Here is a 21,612-nt window from a genome sequence, read left to right as displayed (position 1 = left end):
TCAACAATGCCTACTCTGCTGGGAACTGCCCTGCCTGGTTTCAGAAACTGTAACCCCTCCTAGCTAAGGCTGAGTAAGAGACCTTGGGACCGACCATAAGCCACTTAGGAGACATAGCTTATCTTCTTTGCAGGGGCATTGCCTCTGCCCTTTCACCTCGCCCTGCTTGGCCCCGGGAGGTGACTGGTTAGCCAATGACGGGTAAGATTCCTCACAGGAGGGATGACCTAAGACAGGCACAGTGGCAAAGGGGTCCTCAGGGAAGAACCTGGGGGGCTACAGAAAAAGGGGATGATGGACCCTCACCCCTTGGCTTTGATATAGCCTGAGTCTTCATTCTATCTGCAAGAAGTCTCCTAATCTCTTGGCTGCCTTACTTCCCCTGCCTGACTTAAGCCTGAAACAATGCCTTAAGTTTGAAACAATGCTGGAGGTCAATGCGGCCCTGTGCTGGAAACAGTGGGTTCCCTGAGGCAATCAGGTTTAAGAAAGAATGCATAAAATTCTATGGAACCTACTTTGCTAATACCCTCAATCTAAATAAGGGTCCAAGCATGAGGTGAGTTTGTTCCCCAAAGTTTTATGGCCCTTTAACTATCTGACCCTGACTCAGAATAAGCCCTCATAGTTCTCTGAATGTTATCTATTGTTTAATCATTTCTGCCTGACAATGATTGATGAGCTTTACATATATGCACTGTATTCCTATGCAAACTGAACCCAATAAAAGCCCACTGAGGAACAGGTTCCTGGCCCTTCTCCTTTGAGAGATCAGCCATCTTTCCTCCCCAAGTAGATCACATCTCGGTAGACTTGTTCTCATGGGGGGAGGGGGCCTGCGGGCGAAGCCCCCTCACACTACTCTTCCTGGCTGGACATACTATTTCATTAAGAGCTTTATTAAAAAGTACTTTCCGCCCTGGCTGGTGTAGCTCAGTGGATTGAGCGCGGGCTGGGAGCCAAAGTGTCCCAGGTTCGATTCCCAGCCAGGGCACATGCCTGGGTTGCAGGCCATAACCCCCAGCAACCACACATTGATGTTTCTCTCCCTCTCTCTCTCTCTCTCTCTCTCTATCTCTCTCTCTCTCTCTCTCTCCCTTCCCTCTCTAAAAGTAAATAAATAATACCTTTAAAAAAAAAAAAAAAGTACTTTCCCTACAAAACTGTGGGCATGATAGCTCGTGGCTATGACATGTGACATGAGGTAAAAATATGTCCTCTCAACACAACTATTTTGGGTAAAAAGATTCCTACAATTAAGATAGGTAGCCACGTTTCTACACCAGCATTTTAAAAGAATCCACACCTAGTGACCAATACTATCTATTTGATAACAATGATCAATACTTAATATTTATTGATAGGAGGGATCAAAACCAGAATTATCTTCTGGAACGCAGAGCCCTTGTAGTATAGGCTTTCCCCACCCCAGGTGAGTGTTCTAGGAACCCATCCGTAACAGTATCCCAGCTGGCATTGTGAGAGGCTGCATTTGGCTTCAGTGAATTTTTTTTTTTTTGAAGACTCTTTCCATGCATTTGCCCATTTCAAGAAGGGTGATTTACAAGTGCACCTGCCCACACCACACTGAGCGTTCAGCAGTTTTTGACCCAAAACATATCCCGCCTTCCTTACACACCCAGATCTTCCCCCATGGACGTTTGTTTCCTGGATGAAAAGAAGTCCTCAAATGGAAACACTGTGCCACGTGGAAGAAGTGAAATAAAAAACAGCAGAAGCACTAAGGTATCAAAATCGATTATTTCAAAAACTGTTTTGAGCAGTAGAAAAAAATGTCTCAATAGGTGTACTGCACCAAATGGAGAGTACTTTGAAGGTGACTAAGGTTTAAACATGTAAAAATACACAATTTTTAATGAATTGTGTGGGGGGTGAGGGTTAGTCCTTCCTAGTATTATGTGTTTGGCATGTTAGGATGCAGAAATAATAAGACCTAGTTCCTAAAGTGCCAGTTAAAAGCCTGGTATGAACCCAATATCCTCAACTTTGTATTTCTTCAGATGACGTGGTTTCATATCCACATTATCACCCTCTCTGCCAATGAATCAATTCCTGTTTGTTCTCCTTCAGTGTTCTACTCAGAACTTAATGTGATTCTCCAAATGTGGCCCTAATAGAAAACTATTTAGACTCTATTATAATGTGTTCTAAGATTTCTCTTTCTGGTAGCCACACCTCATGTTTTGGCTCTGAGTCACTAAGCACTGAAGTCCTTTTTCATAATTCTTCTTCAGATGCAAGATGTCCTCCTTCTCCATCCTGTATTTATACAACTGTTGTTTAATCCCCCACCCTCACCCCCGCTTTTTATTTAAAACCCAAATGTAGAACTTCAAACAGTCCTTTGAAATAATTTCAGATACAATTTTGTCACTTAGAGCAAGGGTTCATTTTCAAACTGTTCTGCAGAGCCCTTGGGATGTAGTTTCTAGTCCCATCACCCTTTTCAAAGCCCAAGCCTCCCCACCCAAACCACTTGTCTAATTACCAAGCAGATCAATGGTCCTTGAAAGAACATAGCTCTCGAAGAACAGATGTGTTTTACGTAAAACATAATACAACAAAGTTCTTAAGATATACAATTACATGGCTTTTATAGCATTAAAAACACAGATCTTATTTTTCAACTCCAAGAAAAGGGAATAATGTTGGCAGAGAAGGCCAAAGCAAGCTTCTCTAAATCAAAACCCCTCCAAGATAAGAAAGACTTAAGTTACCTCTCTGCCCCTCTCACATCGGCTACATTTCTTCCTAGTGTCCCCAGTGCTACGCCAAGCCAGCATTGTGCTTGGCACATGAGAGACATCTGCTGAATTCACCAGAACACACACTTTGGGAGTACTGACTACAGTTTGCCCCATGTTTGGAATGTTGTAGGTAGCCTACTGAGAGGTTACATTTAGCAGGAGATTGGGTCTCTAAAATTAAGTAGTGCCAAGTAAAGCCTCTCAATAGGCCACCCTGGGGTTCCAGCTTTGGCTAACTACTTAGCCAGAATACACAGAAACTACACTAGTAGCCTTCAACCCATAAATACTAGGCTTATATTCAAAAAGGTCTCATCAGAAAATACTTAACTGTTTATTTTTATAGAAAGAAGATTCACTACCAGTAAAGCAAATAAAAATGTAAGGCAAATATACTATAACCTGAAAAGTCCTTTAAAGTGCTTTTTTTCTGAAGATTTTATTTTTTTACTTTTTGGGGGGGGAGAGAGAAAGAAAGGAAGAGAAACAGCAATGTGCCAGAGACACATCAATTGGTCACTTCCTGCATGCCCCTAACCATGAACTCTGCACGTGAGCAACCCAGGCATGTGTCCTGATGGGGAACTGCACCAGCGACCCTCTGGCCACAGGCCAGCACTCAACTCACTGAGCCACATCAGCCAGGGCTTAATTAAAGCTCTCTTAACCCATGGAAGGATATGGAAATTGAGTTGGGCTAGCAAATTAATGCCTATGGCAAACAGTTTGAGTTCTGGATATTTACACATTTTTTAAAATTGAATTTATTGGGGTGACATGGGGTAATAAAATATAGGTTTCAGGTATACAATTCTATAATACATCACTTGTATATTGTATTGTGTATTCACCACCCCAAGTCTCTTTCCATCACTGTTTATCCCCCCTCTACCCTCTTCCACCTCCCTACATCTAAGTGCTTTGAATGGCTTCACTACTGTAATTTATTTAATGTCTATATAGGGCTCTGCTGGGCAAGTCACTTTTTATTTCCTTTTCTCATTCCCATTAATATCAAAATTATCATCTCACAGGATATATTCAATTTCAAGACATTTCATGTATCTCAAAGGGCATATCAGAGCATTCTCATGGCGTTAACTATCACTTCAATGTCCGCATTACAACCAATGTAAGACCAAACCATGTTCAACATATTCTGATAAACACCAGCCTCTTCTAGCAGCACCTGCTTCCCTACAGCAAAAGCACAGAAGTACCTTTATCATCAAACTTTATTACTCTTACTCCAAGGTACCATGACAGAAAAGCCAAGTATCAATTCAAGGAAGCAGAAGTGTAAAAGGTCCCAAATAAGATCTAACCCTAAAGAATTTCAGGACAGTTAATAAATATCACCCTTTAAAAGAAAACTCATGGTCAAAACAAAGGTTAAGAACTATCACCTATGGAAATCTTCCCAAGAAATAACCCTCCAAAGAGAAATGCAAAAATCTCAACATCAGATGGAATCCTTTTGAGAAAATCTCTAATTTAAGATGTAAATATCATTAAGATACACTAAAACACTGAAATGTGAATCACCTATGATGAGTTTATAAACACACAAGTTTTAGGAATACTGAAACTAAAAGTAGGAAATAGAAGTTCAGAGAAAAAGGTGGCTATGGTTTCATGACCCATAATAATTATCTAAAGAAAAATACCCACCCAGCCCTTGCCAGTGCAGCTCAATTGGTTGGAGTGTTGTCTCATACACCAAAAGATTGTGGGTTCAATTTCTGGTCAAGGCATGTTACCTAGGTTTCAGGTTCAATCCCCAGTCAGGGCACATAGAGGAGGCAAACAATCAATAAACCTAAAAGTTAACCAAGTCAAACAAAAAGACTTTTGCCCTGCTTCTGGCTGAGACAGGCTGGGGGGTGGCGGTGCATTTGTATCTAACAATATAAAGTTTATAGACAGAATATTTATGTTGACAGTGGGGAAAAAGGCTTTAAATTGGACTCTCCTAAAAGGCTGGAAGACATCATTTCCTCCAGCAGGATAATTTACTCTGCTTTGACTGACTAAGAACATCTAGCTTCTCCAGCTCTGTATCTTGAATATGTTCATCAAATACTCTTGTAGCTTGAATTTAGTCTCTGGATGGACCTGCCTACCAGAAAAGACTGCCCTAGGTAGATAATGGTTTTCCTGGTAGATCTGTATCCACTGGAAATTGAGACCCTGGCACTTTATCAATAACAACTGCTAACATTTACTAAGATGTGCCAGACAAGAAGCTAGAAACGTCAGCATTATCTCATTTATACACACAAACCTCATTAAGTACATTCTATACCTGTTTTACAGAAGAAGTAAGGACTTGCAGAGTTGGCAACTTGCTCCCCCCTCTCCCACAGTTCTATACAGCTCGTTAAGTTCAGAATTCAAATGGTAACATTATGACAGAGTCACCATTACCCTTATGGGCTATCCCCATGGTATACCTCACCTACCAATCTCTTGTGAATTTGATCAGTTAAAAATAAAAATCAATCTCAGAAGCATAACTACCTCGAACCACAAGAGCTCTGATGCTTAACCAAAGCAGCTAACAGCTCTCTTCCCCTACCCCTATCTCTAACTCATGACATATGCAAAGAATGGAAATAGGCTCTGCCGGAAATCTGACTCAGAACATCCAGTGCAAAAACAAGTCCCTTGCCAAAGACAGCAGGAATGTTTCTGTTGCGGATAATTTCAGAGAGCCTAAACTAGAAAAGCTACAGCCAGCTATAGAGAACAAAGAGCTCTGTGTAACTAGAGACTAATACCAAAAAGCCTGAACATAAAGACCAAAGGTAAAAAAACGGTCCTTGCTTGGAAAAGGATCCATCCTTCAGAGGGGCAGCTCAACGCCAGCCTCTTTCTGGGGGGATTCCCTGCTCTAAAATGTACCTGTTACACCAGGCCTTTCAGTGCAGCACTGTTCTCAAAATTAATCAGGACATGGCAGAAAAATAGCACGAAAAATTAAAACAGTAAAACTTCCTTCCACACACCCCTCACCCTCACAGTCCTACGCAATCACTAACCCATGTTCTGTCACTACATATTTGCCTGTGCTGTACACTCCATATACACAGAACCCCGCAACATGTGGGGTTTTGTGACTGGCTTCTTTCACTTAGCATGTTTTCAAGACTCACCCGTGTTGTAGCATGTTACCAGTAGTACATCAATCATTTTTTTCCACCATGATACATCACATTTTATCCATTCATCAGCTGATGAACATTGAGGGTTTTTCCACTTTTTACCTATTATGCATAATGTACTATAAACATTCAGGCACATGTTTTTGTGTGAAGATGTTTTTATCTCTTGGATCCATAAGTAGGAGTGGTATCGCTCAGTCATATGGTACTTCTATGCTTAATTTTGTGAGGAACTGACAGACTATATTCCAAAGCAGCTATATAATTTTATATTCCCACCAGATGTGTATGAGGGTTCCCATTTCTCTACATCTTCAACACTTGTTATTTTGTCTTTTTTATTATAGCCATCTTGGTGTCAAGTGCTACCTTACTGAGGTTTTGATCTTTATTTCCCTAATGACTAATGATGTTGAGCACCTTTTCATACGTGTATTGGCTATTGATACACCTTCTTTTGGAGAAATGTCTATTCAGATCCTTTGTCCATTTTAAAAATCAAATTGGATTATTTGTCCTTTGAATGAGTTGTATAATTCTTCATAAATCCTGGATACAAGTCCTTCAGATGCATGTTTTGCAGTCTCCCATTTTTGTAGATTGTCTTTTCACTTTCTTAATGCTAACCTTTGAAGCACAAGAGTTTTTAAATTTGTTTTTTTAATGAAGTTCAATTTATCTATTTTTCTCTTGCTGTTTGTGCTTTTGATGTCTGTCATGTCTAAGAAGGGTTTGCACAAGGTCACAAAGATTTACTCCTAAGTTGTCTTGTATCAGTTGTCTTGTATCTTGTATACTTTTAACTCTTTACATTTAGATCTATGACCCATTTTGATTTAAATTTTGTGTTACAGTGTAAGGTAAGGGTCTACTTCATTCTTTTGTGTGGGCATCCAAATGTCCCAGTACCATTTGTTGAAAGACTATTCTCTCCCTACGGAAATATTTTGGCATCTTTGTTAAAAAAAAAAAATTTCAACTGATCATATATGTGAGGGTTTATTTCTATACTCTCAATTTTATTCCACTGATCTGTCATGTTTACACTTATGCCAACACCACAGTCTTGACTGCTATAGCTTTGTAGTACTTTTTTAAAAAGATTTATTTATTTATTTTTAGAGAGAGGGGACAGGAGGGAGAGAAACATCAATGTGAGAGAGAAACATGGATCAGTTGGTTGCCTCTTCTGTGTGCCCTGACTGAGGACTGAACCCACAACCCAAACATGTGCTCTGACTGGGAATCCAATAGGCAACCTTCTGCTTTTGTGGGATGACAACCAAGCAAGCATTCTCCAATTTCTTCCTTTTTCAAAACCGTTTTAGCTATCCTAGTTCCCTTAGAAAATTGATGGTAAAAAAGACACAAATGATGGGAGATAAAGAAAAGATACATGCACACTCTCCTTTTGGGGAACAGCCCACGTCATTCCCTTTTCTTTCTTCCTCCACTTCCTTCTTCACAGGCACATGTCTCCTACTAAACTCTAAGGCAATGGGCAGCTGGCAGTTTGTCCCAGGCTGATCCCCTGATCCTGATCCCAAAGCTTCCCTTTTCTCTGACTTCCCAGGGCTCTCAGGTAGCCTAGCCTAGGCTCCCCGCTGTGGCTTCTTCTATGCTAAGCCCTTTCTTGTTTCACTGTCCCCAGCTGTAATAAACACATCCTCATAGACACACACACACACACACACACACACACACACACGACAGAGGCAGCCTGGCCTCGTAGCTCAGTTGACTAAAGTGTCGTCCTGATACGCCAAGGTTGCAGGTCCAATTCCTGGTCAGGGCACATACAAGAGTCAACCAATGAATGTATCTGTGGGTGGAACAATAAATTGGTGTTTCTAAGATCAATAAATAAAATTAAAATTAAAGAAAAAATAAAAGAAATTCACAATTTGCGAAGGATTGTAGGCAAAGCTGTGGGACTGATTTGTGCTCTGTATGCCACTGGGTAGTTTTAGGGGTAGGAAAGCAGAGCTCAGGTGAAATATTAGACATGTTTACTATTTTACACTTTTCTCAGGAGATTATGCTCTCCTGTGGAACGTGGAGGGGAAGAGAGAAACAGAATCAAGAGCAGATGTGGTTATCTCTAGGGTAAAAAAATCATTACTAAAATTCTCAAACTTTAGTGAATTATATGGAACTCGGTAGAACTTCCTTTAAGAATGTGTAATACATAGGTACAGGTGTACATATAAGACCTATCTATTCCCTGACTAGTGTGGCTCAGTTGTTTGGGCGTTGTCCCAGAAAATTGAAAGGTCGTTGTTTCAATTCCCAGTCAGGGCATGTGTCTGGGTTGCAGCAGGGTCCCCAGACTCTGCAAGAGTCAACTAATTGATGTTTCTCTCACACAATTGTCTCTCCCTCTCTTTCTCCATCCCTCCCCCTCTCTAAAATCAATCAGTAAATAAAAGTCAGATCTATATAAGCACTAAAGCAAACTATAAACAATGGTTACCTCTGTGGAGCATGAAGGAAGGTATGGAAAGGAAGGGGACAGAAAGGTCAGAGCATTTGCTTCTCACGTTATGTGTAATTGTTTAGCTAGTGATTACAGGTGGCTTCCTACATTATGCTAAAAAAGATAGGTGACATTCACAGTTAATGGTGTTGATTCTTTTATCTGTAATGGAGAATTAAAACATCTACCTACTTTTTTGTAAGATATTTAAAAAATCTAAAATAGTAATTCCCACATGGCCCTAAATAAAACTGCACTTTAATCGCTGAAAGTCCATTTTGGGGGAACTCACTACAATGAACTTGTTTTGTTCTTTTATAACTTTAAAGAAGGTTAAGAAAAGCTAGCTTTCCATCAGTGAATGAATGGATCAAAAAACTATGGTACATTTACACAATGGAATTCTATGCAGCAGAAAGAAAGAAGGAGCTCCTACCCTTTGCAACAGCTTGGATGGAGCTGGAAAACATTATGCTAAGCGAAACAAGCCAGGAAGTGAAAGACAAATACCATATGATCTCACCTTTAACAGGATCCTAAACAACAAAACAAAGAAACAAGCAAAATATAACCAAAGACACTGAAATAGAGGACAGGCTGACAGTGCCCACAGAAGAGAGTAGAGGGAATTTCAGGGGACAGTGGGAAGGGTTCATGGGAACAAACTTAAAGGACACATGGTCATAAACTAAGGGGAGGGTGGTAATGGGAGGGAAGTGGGGAGGGGTGGGAGGGGGGGCTGGATTGGGAGTAAAAAGGAGAAAACTGTACTTGAACAATGATTAAAATAAAATTAAAAAAAAAAAAAAAGAAAAGCTAGCCTTATAGACAACTGGGCTCTATTTTTTAAAAGTGACTGTTATTATGGAAGGGTTGATTCGAACACACAACAGTAGAAAGGCATAGTGTGAGAAACCCAAGTGTGCCCATCATCCAGCTTCAAAAATCATCAACTCTCTGCAGGTGGGCTCTAGTTATGGCCAAAATCCTAGTAAGTTCATGTGGACACTGACAGTCTCCACAGCTGTTTCCCCATTTCTTTTCTCTAAAAACATCAGAGTCCTGACATTAAAAACCCAAACATAATGAAGGGACCAAACAGCTCACCCTCTCTCTACATGCTTCTCCATTGTGCTCTGCAACTAAGTCTGAAGGGAGAATCATTTACCAGCAAATAACAATCACTCCAATTTAAATTCAAACACATTTTAAGTAAATTCCAAGTACAACGTTAAACTATCTCCTAATTACAACACATAAGTAATCCAAAATACCAGTCCCAACGTGGGCTGTTTCATCAACTTGTTTTTAGAAGTGTGAATACTTCATAACAGCTGAGAAAATTATTGAGAGGGGAGAAAATACACATTAATAAACTACATCTTTTAAATTTTTGATTCTACAAATTCTTATTTATTTATTTATTTATTTATTTATTGAGAGGGGAAGGGAGGGTGAAAAGAGAGGGACAGAACCATCCATGCGTGGTTGTCTCTCACACGCACCCCTCACCCGGGACCTGGCCTGCAACTTTGGCATGTGCGCCCTGACTGGGAAATGAACTGGTGAACCATTGGTTTGCAGACCGCCACTCAATCCACTAAGCCACATCAGCCAGGACTATTAAACTACAGTTTTTGATTAACAACTCCAAAAAGCTGAAGCCTCCAAGTCTACAGACTCCAAATCCACTCTAAAATTTGTGAGCTCACTTCCAACTGCTTGTTTGACATATACAGAAGTATTTAACATTGTAATTTTTTTTACCGTCCTGAAAATAACTTTTATCAGTAAGAAATATTTTGGTTCACTTATGTCAACAATAGACCTGTTTACCAAGCAAATTCTCAACTGTCCTTAATAGTTGTTGTCAGGCTAGAAAGTGAATTAGAAGGAGGAACCAGCTCCACGAACTTCACCAAAACAATTCATCACTGACTGGGTCACCTCTGTGTTCAGAACCAGGGGGTTAAAGGACAATGATAAAACCCACACCCCCAGAAAAACAGTATCTGGCAACTGATTCTTATGTCAGGGTAACTGCACAAACAAAAGGCCCAACCATGTGTATGTTTTCACTACATTAAAAAAAAAAAAAACTTACGTTAGCTATTCATGGACACGTGGATAATTTTTCTAAGTGAGCACAAAGCAGTTTCCCTTCTTTAAGAAGTAGGAAATCGTTTCTTTAAGAGGAAACTTAGAAGCACAGCAATTAAGGAATGGCAAGCCTGGCATAAAAGCACACATGGATTACTTTATAATAATAAAGAGGTTTTTTCCCCAAGGTCAACAATATTGCCAATATGGGAAATACTGAGCCAGTTCATATCCACAAAGTTTCAATTTCAAGTCCTCCAAAAAGTCCACCTCTGTTCTTCCTTTTCTAGCCTTAGTATTTCTTTGGATGGGAAACAGGAACAGAGTTATCTGTCTCTTAGAAAATTCACACCAAACTGCATAGCAAAAAACCCCCCAAAAACACCAATGATGACTTTCAGCTGTCACTTCAAACTTGAGGAAAAAGAGTAATTCCTTTATAACACTATTGCTACTTTGAATGCTTTGGGCTGTTCTGATCTGTTCTGACAGAGGTCATCTCCAAAAGCCACCCAAGATCCTGCCTCTGAATATTCTCAGGTATTCTGTGGGTGCAGACTATGGGCTCCTGCCTATCTAGCAGGGAGCCCACCTTCTCTCTTCTTGACTTTCATCCTTCCAAGCCCAAGCACCAAGCATCAATTGAAACAACAGATGCTTCTCTAGCATTCTGTTTGGCTCCTGCAAAGTGCCTTCTTCTCTCCCACCCCCATCACCCAAACAAATCAAGACTCCTCGGGGAGGGGAGAACTGATCTTTTTCATTGCCAACAGTGAACAACAAAAACTTTTAAAAAGTTTGTTTTCTTTTTTAAGTTGGCACTAAGCAAATGTTCAAGCAGCTTAGATGAGAGAAATTTACCAAAACCAAAGTAATACTCCTAATAAACCAAGAAATCCTTATTGGGAACAAGTTTTTACCTCTCTGCACCTATTGTTTCATCAATAAAATGAGGATCTGAAACAGCTCTATCACTGAAAAAAAGTTTGCACAAACTGAGCAGAACATTCCTCATCCCTACTTTAGCCATGTCCTAAAAGAGGAATTAAATGATAAGGGTTAAGCTTTTGCTTTTCAAAAAGAATTAATTACTCCTCCACTCCCAATCCTATCAACTGTGAAATTTACTTGTGAAAAAATAATGTATGATTCATATCATAGTCTACCCCCTTCACAAAAACTAGCCAGTCTACCTGAAAGTAGATAGATATTAGCTCATCAGGGGCTCGGCCACTTACCTTCTGACTGTACTTAAATTTTAATTACTTGCATTGGGAGCAATCCACCTACACTAACAAACTCAGGCAGCACCAGCCTCCCTTGGGAAAGGTGAGTTCCCAGCACAAGTCAGAGCTCTGCTACAGAGACTCCTGCCAGGGTGCAGACACTGCTGTTAGCTTCTTTCCTTCCCACAGGCCCAGCAGGTGTCATCTCCTTCCTGCTCTTCAGAGACTAAATTACTTTCTTATCCCAGTGACATGGCAAACTCCACCCCTTCCATGTTTCCCTTTTTAAAGGAACAGGACCATATTACTTCTCAGTAACTCATAAAGGTAGGAAAAATTCAATGAGATATGTATTTTCAATTTGACACAGAATACAGCACACAGAGGGGAACTAATTATTTCAGGCCTTATTTCCAGAATCAGTTTCATAAACTTTTATTTATTATTTAACACCAGAAAAAATATTAAATAATTAAAGATACTGAAGACCAACCTTTGCTGGGAAATCCCTTTATTCATTCTTTCAATCGAACTGCTGTTTCTCCCCCAGTCGGAAATGAGAGCATACGGAAGTCTTAAAACATCTGGGATATTATACAATATTCACAGAAAGCAAACAGTGCTTGAAAATTTAAAATATTCAAATAATAAAGTCTGAAGTCACCAGCTTGAAAAAAGCTAGTAAAATGCATTAAAAATTTTTTATACACATTCATTTAGTTATTTATCTACCTACCTATTTATTTATAGTGCAAGGAGAAGGGAGGGAAGGAGAGAAACATCAATGTGTGGTTGCCTCTCACGTCCCCTACTGGGGGACCTGGCCTGCAACCCAGACATATGCCCTGACTGGGAATCGAACTGGCAACCCTTTAGTTCACAGATTGGCACTCAATCCACTGAACCACACCAGCCAGGGCACACACCAATTTTTTTTTTACTATTAAATATGCCTCCTAGTCTTGGCTGGTATGGCTCAGTGGACTGAGTGCCAACTTGAAGACCAAAATGTTGCCGGTTCAATACCCAATCAGGGCACACGCCTGGATTACAGGCCAGGTCCCCAACTGAGGCATGCAAAAAGCAACTAATCAACGTTTCTCTCCCTCTTTCTCCCTCCTTTCCCCTCTCTCTAAAAATAAATAAAATATATTTTTAAAAAATATGCCTCCTAAAGGTACTCTGAAAGAATAAAAGTATGTAGATGGTAAACTCAATTTTACTTGCCAGCACCCTGTGTTACAAACATACGGTTTATCTAGTAATGTCACAGCAAAAGGAGGTGACTTGGAATAACAGAGAAATTCTGGGGGACTTTAAGTAATAATCTCTGTAAATTTCAGTTTTCTTCTTTTGTGAAATGTAGGTAAATACTGGACATACAACTTACTTTCGAAGATTTCAGGATGGGTAGTAGGCTGAGCTTTGCAAACACAAACAGGACATTACACTAAGAGGTGCTTACTGGAAAGGTAAATACAGAATTATTTCTCAATTTTTTAAATAGTATTTTCTCTTTAAAAAAGTTTCACAATCTCTGTACTTTATAGTTACTTTGGTAAGATTGGTGTGAGTACATTCTCCAAAAAGTAACATAATCCAACAAGTACCAAGAGCATTCTGCAGTTCTATCAAAATTTACTGAACACTTATTCATGACACGCATTATGCTGTATGCAGCAAACAAGACAAGCTCCCGGGCCTGTTGTAATTACAGGTAGAAAATAACCTCTTATTATCTCTCCAGGCTCATAATGTGACTTTGGAAGTTTTCTTTTGCTTGCACCAGAGTAAAATCAGAAAGGAAGTCACAAGTGGTGAGAAGTTTTCCAAGTCTTTGAACTAAAGTTTTCTTATGTGATGATAAAAATAGGGTAAGGCTTTAGTCAATAATAATTTATTAATACTGGCTCATTATGTATCATACAAATGTTAAGATGTGAATAATAGGGGAAACCCAGCATAGGGAATATAAAAACTATTATGGGTTAATCTGTTGCCTCCCAACTCCTGAAATGTGCATGTTGAAGTCCTAACCCCAAGTACCTTGGAGTATGATGTCATTAGGAGACAGGATCTTTACAGACACAGGACTGGTACCCTGACAAAAGGGGAAAGTCCGGACACTGAGATAGGCAGAGGAAGACACTGTGAATAGACATAGGGAGAAGATGACTATCTGAAAGCCACAAAGAGAGGCCTGGAACTCACAGGTTTCAGAAGGAACCAATCCTGCCAATGCTTTAATATGTTTATTTCTAGTCTCCAGATCAATGGAGTAATAAATTACTGTTACATAGCCACCCAATTTTTGGTACTGTGTTACAGCAGTCCTAGCAAACTAATATGGGAATTCTACACTACCCTTGCAATTTTCTGTAAGCCTGACACTATTCTCAAACAAAATTTTTATTTGGGGGGTGGAGGGGCGGCAGGGGGGAAGACAGGAGTAACGGTGTCAATACTGACAGTTATGGAGACCAAGGTAGATAACTGGGAAATCCCTGCTCGATGAAAATGGAACCCATAATACCAACACACAGTAAGCAACAAAGTTAGGACTAGAATTCAGGTTTCATTCAGTGTTTTCCATAATACGTTACTTCAAGACGAGCACAAAAGTGGGTGTGAGGGAATATGCGGAAACAAATACTCAACCTAAAATGCACTGTCCCAGATGGACAGAACCCTCATTGAGACTCATTTTATAATACTGGACCAAGTTCTACTAGTAGTAGTAGCTTTACCCTCCAAAAAGAACTGGGTTCAAATCTTGGCTCTTCCATTCATTAGATGAGTAAGATACTCGCTCAATCTTCCAAAAGTGACTTATACCTCACAAGATCCACATGGAAATTAAATTAAGTGTGTGTGTAAACTGCCTGAAATATAGCAGGTGAGCTCTATAAGATACATTTAAGCTATAACCCCAGAGTGAGACTAGAACTTCTCTGACAACAAATAGATTTGACCACTGATTCCATTTTCTTGCTATCAGTAATAAGCAATGAGATCTCCCTACACAGAACAATAAAGTTTTATATAACTTTACTGGCTGAATTGGCGAATGCTATGCTGAGGAGGTGTATAAAAGCAAGAGTTCCTATTCTAAGGTCATGATCTTTAGAGAAAAAAACCCCTTTGCTGCTGCATGTTAGCAGGGACAAACAACAGCAACCTGAGGAGCCATTCATCTGGAAGTTGTTCATCACAATATCCCCAATGTAGGCAACTTTATCTTCTGAGGATTTGCTCAATGGATGTCCATGAAGCTCAGGACCATCTACATAATTAAAACCTTATCATCAGAGAAACAATGAACAGCACTGCATAGTCAGCAGGTTAAATAATCTCAATTCACCCTAGAGGCTCCTCTCCTGTATCCCCAGGGGAGGGTAACAGCAATTTTAGTTCCTGTTTTAAATAGGTGTGTTATCATTGGGGAACATTTTCTTTTTTTAAAAGGAACTCTCAGCTTTTCTAACTTAATAAAGACACTAACACCTATGGCTTCCTTCCAGCTCTAATTATGGTGAACCTTTTAAAAACCTAAATTAAACTGCCAATCATGACACTTAAGTATGTATTTTTTAAAAAAATATTTTATTTATTTTTTAGAGAGAGGAGAAGGGAGAGAGAAACAAAGGTAGAGAAACATCAATGCATGGTTGCCTCTCACACGCCCCCACTGGGAACCTAGTCAGGCATGTGCTGACTAGGAATCAAACTGGCGACCCTTTGGTTCACAGGCTGGCACTCAATCCACTGAGCTACACCAGCTAGAGCAAGTATCTATTTTTTTTAAAGATTTTATTTACTTGTTTTTAGAGAGAGGGAGAGAAACATCAATATGTGGGTCCCTCTCATTTGCCCCCCACTGGGCACCTGGCCCGCAACCCAGGCAAGTACCCTGACTGGGAATCGAACCAGTGACCCCCTGGTTCTCAGGCCAACACTCAATCCACTGAGCCACACCAGCCAGGGCAAGTATCTATTTTTTAATGAAATTATTATTAGTAACATCTTGGCCTGAACCAGTGGTCCATACTGTAATCACCTACAGAGCTTTTTTTAAAAAAGCCCACCTATGAAGCTTCTTATCCAGAGCACCTGGAAAGGGATTCAGAACCAGTGGTTGATGGCCATTATTTGCAGATTCCAAGAACCAGAATTACAGTCTCTCTTCACCAAGTAATCATCCCACCACTGACACACAGACATAACTGTTTATGTGGAGTTCTACATAAAGATTGTTTACAACTCTGTTAAGAGAAATTAATTTGACATGTTTTACAGACACTGGTCTTTTATAGGATCAAATCATCTTATTCAAACAAGTCTATCACACAGCTTTAGAGAGGGAAAAACATTTGCATGTTTATCATTTTATGTTCATCTATCACTGCTCAGAATTATGTTTGAAATGTAGGAGGGTATAATTCAGTAACTAAATCTCATGAATTTATTTGCTCCTTCAGGAGTATGAATGAGCTCTTGAAGTTGCATGGTCCAACATACACGTGGAGCACATGAAATGTGGCTAGTCTGAAGATGAACTATAGACACAAAATAAACACTGCAGCATTTTAAAGACTCAGTACAAAAATCGAAATGTAAAATACCTTAACTATTTTTATATTAATTACATGTTGAAAGGAGAATATGTTGATATATTAAATTATATAAATCATTAAAAATTATTTCATCTGCTTTTTAAAAAACGAGGCTGCTAGAAAACTTAATTACATGTGACTCACACATTAGACTCCTCTTGACGATGCAGTCCTAAAAGATAACAATAATTATGTCTTTTCAAATGCTCAAGTTGTGAACCAAATTCAAAATCACTTAGTCACTTTTAAATTCTTCAGTTACCCTGGCTGGTATAGCTCAGTGGATTGAGTGCGGGCTGGGAACCAAAGTGTCCCAGGTTCGATTCCCAGCCAGGGTACATTCCTGGGTTGCAGGCCATAACCCCCAGCAACCGCACATTGATGTTTCTCTCTATCTCTTTATCTCTATCTCCCTCCCTTCCCTCTCTAAAAATAAAGAAATAAAATCTAAAAAAAAAAAAATTCTTCATTTATTTTTGAAGTTTCTTGTCTCTATCCACTAAGACTCTCCTGTTGAGGTAACTATCTTATATCTTTCCATTTTACATCTGTATTTCACCAGATAAGGAAAAAAAGAGAGATGTCTTAAACACAAAACAACTCTACACGAGAAACCAAAAATGATTCCGAGATCTATCACTTTGAATCTTACCAGTCACCTGAGTTAACAAAGGGAATAAAAAAAACCCAACCCATTGCTTCCATTTAAAATAAATTAAGGCACTACTCAAAGCTATCTAAATCTGGAGACAACGCAACTACCCCAAAACCAAGTGGATCCAAACACTCAGCCAGAACTTAGGTCCGACACATGTGATCAGTGCCGCCCCTCTCTTAACTATCTATAATCTAATTATTTCCTAGGACACCTTATACAGTTTACAGTTGCTTTTTAAAAGAAGAACAAAACTGAATTCATCATATTTATATGTGAAAGCTCTGGATTGCCACAGTTTGAAAATTCTAAATGATGTGGCCCCTGCCTACGTCTCCAACATCATCTCAAGCCACTGTCTTCCCCTTCCAATCCCTCTCCCTGAGCCACAATGGCTGCTTTCTTTCTTTTCCTTGAATAAGCCAGGCATTTAGAGTGTGAGCATCTTTATGTGTGCCATTGTCTCCACATAAACACTCTCCTACAATCTCAAGCATGGCTGGCTCCTTTCTCATCCTTCAGATCTTAGGTCATCACCAGGTCTTCCTTTAGTATAGTATCTAGTGAAACCTCACTGCTCCCCTACCCCCAAGTTATCTTTTGGTCCTATTTTTCTCCTAGCACTCAGGAAAATCTGAACTTAACCATATCTGTCCCCTCTCAAACTAGAAAGTGAGCTTCCAAGAAGAGGGGTCCTGTCTGTCCTGCTCACTACTGGTATCCCTACCACAGAGAACAAGCACAGTAACAAGCACTCAAGTGTCTAATGACTGAATCAAAATGTCAAAGCGGCCTTAAAAGACAAAAATAAGAATCTTTAGGTTAAAATCCAGTATGTTTATTATGCCAATTGAATTCCTATGTACGTGTCCTTCTAGTCTTTATTTTTAAATTTCTAATACTTAAGTCTCTTTACTTATTCATAATATTTATTTATTTTGTTGACACTGTTACAGATATTCCTACTTCCTCCCACTTTGTCCACCCCCCCATATTTCAGTTTCTTGAACTGCCACATATCAATATGGATAAAAATAAGTATGGAAATAATCAATTATATTTTGTTTGCTGAGGCTAAAGAGGGAAGAAAGGCTTGCATCACTAAATATTTAAAGGTAAATAAGGCTACAATAATAAAAACATTGGAGTATGCATGCAAGATTAGACAGCTAAATGGAACAAAATACAAAGTTTGGAAATATACCATATAATGTAATATAATATACCTTTACAAAGGTGGCTTTTTAAATTACTAAGAAAAAGAATAAACCACTGTTTGGCACAAGTAATTAACAATGTGATAAAAAAAAGTAAGATTTTATCTTCTTAACACAAACAAAAATAAAATTCCAGTTACATTAAAGAAACGTAAAAAAGTAAGCCATTAAAAAACAAAATATTTGCCCTGACTGGTGTGGGTCAGTGGACTGAGTGCTGGCTTATGAACTAAAGGGCCGCCAGTTTGACTGCCAGTCAGGGCACCTGCCTGGATTGCAGGCCAGGTCCCCGGTAGGGGGCACATGAGAGGTAACCATACACTGATGATTCCCTCTTTCTCCCTCCTCCTCTAAAAATAAAATCTTTTTTAAAATAAAAATAAAATAAAATACTAGGCACAACTCACAGATTCAAAGAGTGGAAGCTTGGTTGTCATGGGGCTGGGGAAGGGAGAAATGGGCAGTTACTAATCAATGTGCACCGAACTGCTGTTAAGCTTTACAAATCTTATACAAAACGGTACCTATAGAGAACAATGTACTTGTACACTAAAAATCTGCTACAAAGGTAGATCTCATCTTAAGGGTTCTTACCACAATAAATAACTCATCATCCATGATGGCAGCAAACTGAAAAGCCTTTGAGAGAGATGGGGAGAAAATGGTTTGTAATTTATTGCAGTTGAAATCCCTGACTCACTTGGGAAAACGCAAAGAACCAACTGTCATTTTGTCCTGGCAGCTGTGGGAGCACCAGTTTCTGCAAGCGTATCAAGGGAGTATCTTGTAGGGACTGAGGCTGTTAAGAGTTGCATGAAGTAGGACTGATTAAACAGAATTCTTGCTGAATGTGGAATATATAAATATATCCAAGTGAAAAACTACAACAAAGGTTAAAAAACATAGCCAAGGACAACTCCCAGAAAGTAAAACAAAAACACAGAGAAGGAAAAAACAAAGATAAAAAGAGACAAACCTGCAGGATCAGTTCTAAAACTCCAACATCCAAACAAAATTCCAGAAAAAGAGGGGAAAAAAATAAAGGGGAGAAAAATCAACAACATAATTCTAGAAAATTTCCCAGAACTGAGGGATGTAAGTTTCAGTTCACTGAGTGACCTGCTAGCACACTGAATGAGAAGAGCCACACCAATAACATCATTACGAAACATGGGGGGGGGGGGGTGTTAAAGTAATATAAGGGCAAAACAAAGGCATTCTTAGATATGCATATCTGAAAATCTGCATCTTCAATACCTATTCTCAGGAAGCTAATGGATAAAGGTACTCCTCTAAAACAAGTGATTAAATCAAGAACAGTCTGGGAAAAGATAAGAGGATCCAGCATGAGGTAGGAAAAACCATCAGGACGATGATGCAAGGGATGGCACGTGTGACCGCTGGGCAGCGACCTAGAGTACACGTCCAGGATGGAGCAGATCAGAAGGCATCTCCAAGAAGATAATTTTTTAATATATCCTAAATGCTTCCAGTATTGAACAAGATTTACACTTCTGGGTGGAATTCGAAGAGGAATTACCAATAAAAACATGAAAATTAAGCAAGAGAGACAAAAAAAGATTAACAAAGAAAACACAAAGTTGTACAGAAAAAAAAATAGACTATAGCATCCAGAATTATTTGGTTGTGATAAGGTGTACACAACCATCATATTGTCAACACTAAATGCTGCTCTAACCAAAATTGTGTTATAATGAAAGTGACAATAAATGTGGATGTGTAAGGTGGTCAGGATATTCTTCCAGAAAACTGCTACTATCCAAGATGGGAAGTTAACAGATAATACCAAAAACTGGAAAACCAGTAAGTAGCAAAATAAGCTTATTGTTTAGGGTAACATGGAAAGAAACACTAAAGAGTTGGAAATGATTGTTGGGGGCCTGGAAAGGGGGTGAGATGAGACTGTTGTTTTTTTCTTTTTTTTTTGAGACTGTTGTTTTTCATACAAACCCTAGTGGAGCTGACAAGGGTCTGACATTATCCATGCAGAGAGGTTCTTTCATGTATTAAAAATAAACAGTACGATAATTAATAAATAATACAAGAATGAGCCCTGTGTTCTGCGTGTTCACAACTATAAACCTACTTTTGTCCACCACTGTATACATGAAGTTATTCATGTCTATCACATAGTTATCTTGGGGGAAAAATGAGAGAAAAGCCTAAATGTCTACCTAAAAGTAACTAAATTATATGGCACATCCATGATGAAATGCCATGAGTCATTTAAAAATGTAAATTTGCTCTTGTTAACAAGAACCAGGTGACAAGACAGTGCAACCCCAATTTTGATTAAACACACACATATCCAAGTAACATATACATGAAGAGACTATTCACCAAAATATTAACAATACTTACATGTAAAGTTCATAATAACCTTTTTTTAACATTTCCAAGTGAATATATGTGTTACTAAAAAACTCAAAAGTCAGTTAAAATGGAAAAAGTAACTGCTGATTCTGTAACTTAGAAAGGAATCAAAGAGGAAAGCAAAGCTACTTACCATCTATTTCAGTTTGTTAAAATGACAAACACTTATTCAAGAACCCAGAACTTCCATTAAGTAATCTTATGAATAAACAACTCTAAATATAAGACTGGGTTTAGAAGTCAGTGAAGTTATTATTAGCTCCTTTTACCACCACTCATTTACCTTATTTGAACAATGATTCGACTTGCACTGGATCCCAAGCAGACACTACCTCAAAGAAACAGCGGCAATGCTGCTGGCTTCTCCAATTTACAAAGTTGGGATACAATTCTGGAATGAGAGGAAATAAGCAGTGTTAAAATAGCTACCCAACCCTTGCAGACTGCAAACTGAAATAGAGACGCTTGAAATCTGTAAGTGAAAAATATATTGTAGCCCTCAATTTCACTCCAAATGGACACAGGCTTCTCTAAGTATACTAGCCTGAGTGTCTCTGTCTGCTTGTCCCTCACACACGTTTTAACCCATCCAACATCCTACAGTAAGGATACAGTATGGAAAGCCAAAACCTTCCTCTTATAACCTGATACTTTCACTGGCAACATTTCAGGTGCTACAGTTTGCATTATGCAAGACAAATTCACAAACTCTATAACCCAACCTGAAAAATTACTTCAGAAGAATTAGATATTTGAGATAAAAATTTTTTACTGAGGCATACTGAACTAAATTTAATAAATACATTTCAAGTTAAAGTAACTCCCTATCCTCATCCTCAAAGCGCACACACACACAAACCCTTCTGATCCAGCTGTTTGAATATTCCTAGACCTAAACATTACTAATATGGACATATACAACAACGCTATGTAGTGTGTTATTCAAAACAAGAAAACAAAGTCCCAAGACCAACAAGCTCATGTAATGTAGTTAATGTC

General features: G+C 39.0%; 1 protein-coding gene across 4 annotated transcripts in view; it reads right to left on the bottom strand.

The window, feature by feature from the left end:
• THRAP3 (thyroid hormone receptor associated protein 3) overlaps window positions 1-21,612 on the bottom strand; it is a 62,868-nt gene that overhangs the window by 25,558 nt on the left and 15,698 nt on the right. For 3 of the 4 annotated variants that reach the window (XR_003684603.2, XM_028512075.2, XM_028512076.2), the window contains exon 2: window positions 20,897-21,004. The gene's annotated coding sequence lies outside the window, so the exon portion shown is untranslated. Of the gene's footprint in view, window positions 1-18,626; window positions 18,661-20,896; window positions 21,005-21,612 lie in introns of all 4 variants that reach the window. The other variant, XM_036025775.1, reaches the window with a different exon arrangement.

Source organism: Phyllostomus discolor, chromosome 5 (assembly GCF_004126475.2).
Source record: "Phyllostomus discolor isolate MPI-MPIP mPhyDis1 chromosome 5, mPhyDis1.pri.v3, whole genome shotgun sequence".
In the NCBI taxonomy this organism is placed as follows: Eukaryota; Metazoa; Chordata; class Mammalia; order Chiroptera; family Phyllostomidae; genus Phyllostomus; species Phyllostomus discolor.
Note: the sequence above shows the minus strand (reverse complement) of the source record. Positions and strands in the feature narration are given on the sequence as shown.